Genomic DNA, 3,921 nt, shown 5'->3' with positions numbered 1-3,921 from the left:
TATGTCCGTGCTTGCTCGACGCTACGTAGTATATATACATAAGTGATCGAGAGAACCATTCAGTACAGAAGTTCGTCATGCATACCGAGAGAAGTGATCGATCGACCTCTCCTTCTCCGAGAGATTGGTCGAACAACAAGTTTTACTGGCTACATACATGTAAAATCTATATAAGATCTCTTAATTACAAACCACTAGCATTTGAATTGAAGTTCCACATGGTATTCTCCGGCTTTACTGATGACGTGTTCAAGAAAGAATCCCGCCAATTCCTCTTGAATTGCTTTCATGCGATCTGGTGGTAGGAGTTCATCCCGCATCTGCCACGTCTAATTAATTTGAAGAAGGGGGTTAATTAATACATATATATGAATGAAACTCAACAGAAATGATGGTGTAATAAAATGAAATTGTGAATATTATTGCTTACGCACTTCATATTGTCTTCTAGAGTAGCCCCGCTTGTTTTTCAAAGTCGCGTTGTGGATGAACTCGCACACATAGTATCCACAGAAATCATTCCCTTCCTCCTGCCACAAGCACTTTACGAGAAATAGAGGTCAATCAAACTGATAATGTAGCATTATATAAATGGCATTGATGAAAGTATAGCTATAGAATCAACGGGAGATGCGCGCCAGTAGTACTTACTTTCGGGTATGTATATCGCAGCTCCTTCGGCAGTCCCGGAGCTTGTGCGGTGAACTGTTTCCAAACCCTGCAAGACAAAGAAAATAATCATTATTACTTGAGATATCAGGAAATGAACAAAAAGTTGCCGATATGGTGCGATAATGATCGATTGAACTTACTTGCTGAGCATTTCAGTCATGTCCGCATAGGTGCTGGGATCTTTCCGTCTGGAGTCTAAGACGGTTACTAGTCCAGCTCAAGCTTAATCTCCAGAAGAATATAGTGGTACCTGCACGCATGCATAACTCATCAATTACATTAACCTCGCTCGAGTAATAAGGAAAAGCGAATATGCACACGACAGTAACACTCACGGGCCGTGGTAAGGAAAGAGTATGGTATCTTTGTTTTGAATTTTGATCAATGATTGTAGCAAGTTGTCCTCGGCCTCTTCGGCGCGCTTTTTAACCAGAAAAACATCTATGATATTTGTGTTAATGAACCCAATATCATAGATTTCATTTTTTTTGCACTCGACGGTCTTCAATCTGCATAATATATTGAGGATAATTAATTATAAATACATGCAATGAAAGAGCCGAGCTATATATACAGACTAATGACAGAAATAGTACTTACAGGCAGTAGCAAAAGACCATTAATTTATCGAGGGCCTTTTGATTGAAGAACTCGAAGAACTTCTCAAATGGAATAGACAACACATCATTTTAAACGAGGTCGTGCTCCTCTTTAATTTTCAGATACAAAGTGTTCGTCCCCTCAGACTCTCTGCAGGTTTTCATGTACCAACTATGGAATCTTCGCATCATTGTTGTCAGAGACTTTTCATCTTTGACGAGATGCTTCCCGTACTCGTATCTGAATAAGTCCACCTCCATGAAATCAGGAAGTACATCGTCAGGCAGGTAATCTTCAAGATTGCCATAACCGGCCACCGTCCCCGGAGGATTAGACACATTGAGCGGGGGGCACGATTGCTGTGCTTGTTTGCCGAGCTGGGCGGCGGCGGGTCTCTTCCGCCCTTGCTGGCGAGGCGAAGAAGGAGGAGGCGGAGTGCCGCCACGCGCCGGAGAAGGAGGTGGAGTGCCGCCACGTGTGCCCTGATCGTCACTCGCCGGAGGAGGAGGCGGTGGAGGAGGCGGAGTGCCCTGACTCGCCGGAGGAGGAGGAGGAGGCGGAGGCATCCAGTTCAGAAGGTCGATGAGCTCCTTCCGCCATAGGCATGGAGTCTTCAGAGCAGAACCCAGCCTAGTCTCCCCTTCACCGGTAGGGTGCTCAAGCGCGAGGTCCTCAAATCCCTCCGTTATTTCATCAACCATCACCTTAGCAAATCCTTCTGGAATCGGCTGGCAGTGATAAGTTGTGCCGGGTCCACTAGGATAAACTTGGCCAGCAGCCGCCTTGACCTTCAAATTCATGCATCACGCCATAATGTGGCAATTTTGAGACTCCGTGATACCATCCACGGGATAGCTGGCAGGAGCCGTCAAGACATGCTCCAGCTGAAGCAGCTCAGTGGAAGCAACGCTGCTTCTCCGCTGAGATGGCGGGGTAGCTTCGGGGGAAGCTTCGGCATGTCGTTTGTTGTGATCTGCTGCTTCTCGTTCCTCTTCTCGATCCTCTAGCCCCATTACCCTTCCAAGCAGCGCCTGCATTTGGTCCTGCTCCAGTTTCTTCCTCCTCTCGTGGGTTTTGTAACCCCCTGCGTCCGGAAAACCAACCTTCCACGGAAGGGAGCCTGGCGTGCCTCGTGTCCGTCCAGGGTGCTCGGGATTCCCAAGGGCCATTGTGAGCTCGTCCTTCTCCCTGTTTGGAAGGAACGTCCCTCGCTGCGCTGCATCGATATAGTGTCGAAGTTTCTTGACTGGTGTTTGCAGTTGCTCGTCCGTCCACTGACACTTCCCTGTTACAGGGTCCAAGGTTCCGCCAGCCCCGAAGAACCAAGTCCGGCAACGGTTTGGCCAGCGCATTGTCTCTGGTTCGATCCCTTTTTCAAGCAGATCATGCTCAGCCTTGGACCACTTAGGCCAGGCTTTGAGGTAGCCACCTGACCCCGTGCGATGGTGAAGCTTCTTCTTCGCAGCATTTTTCTTGTTTGTCTCCGACATCTTCTTACTCTTTTCTATTGTCTTGTGGGCGACAAATGCGGGCCAGTGATCTTTGATCTTCTCATATTTGCCGATGAATTTTGGTGTCTCTTTTTTCTTGACAAACTGGTTCAGCTCTTTCCTCCACCTCCTCATTAGGCCAGCCATCTTCTTCAGAGCACAAGACTTGATTAATTGCTCTTTAACTGGCTTCTCCGGATCCTCCTCTGGTGGTAGGGTAAAATTTGCCTTCAGCGCATTCCAAAGATCTTCTTTCTGCATATCATTGACATAAGACACCTCAGCGTCTTCATCCTTAGCAGGCTTATACCATTGCTGGATGCTGATCGGGATCCTGTCCCTAACAAGAACCCCGCACTGAGCAGAAAATGCCTTCTTTGTCCGGATGGGTTCAATCGGTTCGCCGTTGGGTGCAATTTCTATGATCTCAAACTTTTCATCCGAGCTCAACTTTTTCTTCGGGCCTCGTCTCCTTACCGAAGTTGTGCTCGATCCGGAGGGCTAGATATTATAAGGAAGAAAGACGACAGTACTTAATATGTGTACATATACCAAAACAATGGATGCATCAATTAACTTGTCAGCACGGGCTTAACTAATATATATATACCTGGCCGGACTCGGTTCGGTGACTCAGCTCGGCACGGTCTCCTTCGTCTTGTACCTCCATTGTGTCACCGGAGCCATCATGAACATAGTCCTCCTCTTGTACCGGCATTAATGGGTCGAAGCCATCATAATCATAGCCCTCTTCTTCATCCATCTGACCAACGGTGTCGATGAGAAATGACGCAACATCATCACTTCCATTTGCGATTATTTCCCCCAACATCGCTTCTGTTTCTTCGTCTCGGGAGTGCTCCATAGTTTCTGCAAATATTGACAACATGTCAATTATTATTCAAACATGGTACATAGTGGCAAACGTAGAACTAGCTAGCTAATCACAATAAGGAATCATGTTAGTGGCCTCGACGCTGCTTCTCTAGGGTTTGGGGTCGCCTCGACACAAAGCTTCAAGGGTTTGGGGTGGCCTCGACGATAACGCTCTTTTAACTTGATAAATTTGGGTGGCCTCGAGAGAGTTAATTTGTCGGGTAGGAGCGCGGCGGGAGGGGGTACGTAGGAGACCTGCAACATCGTTTTCTCTCTAGGGTTT

This window comes from Triticum dicoccoides, chromosome 7B (assembly GCF_002162155.2).
Source record: "Triticum dicoccoides isolate Atlit2015 ecotype Zavitan chromosome 7B, WEW_v2.0, whole genome shotgun sequence".
NCBI lineage: Eukaryota > Viridiplantae > Streptophyta > Magnoliopsida > Poales > Poaceae > Triticum > Triticum dicoccoides.
Note: the sequence above shows the minus strand (reverse complement) of the source record.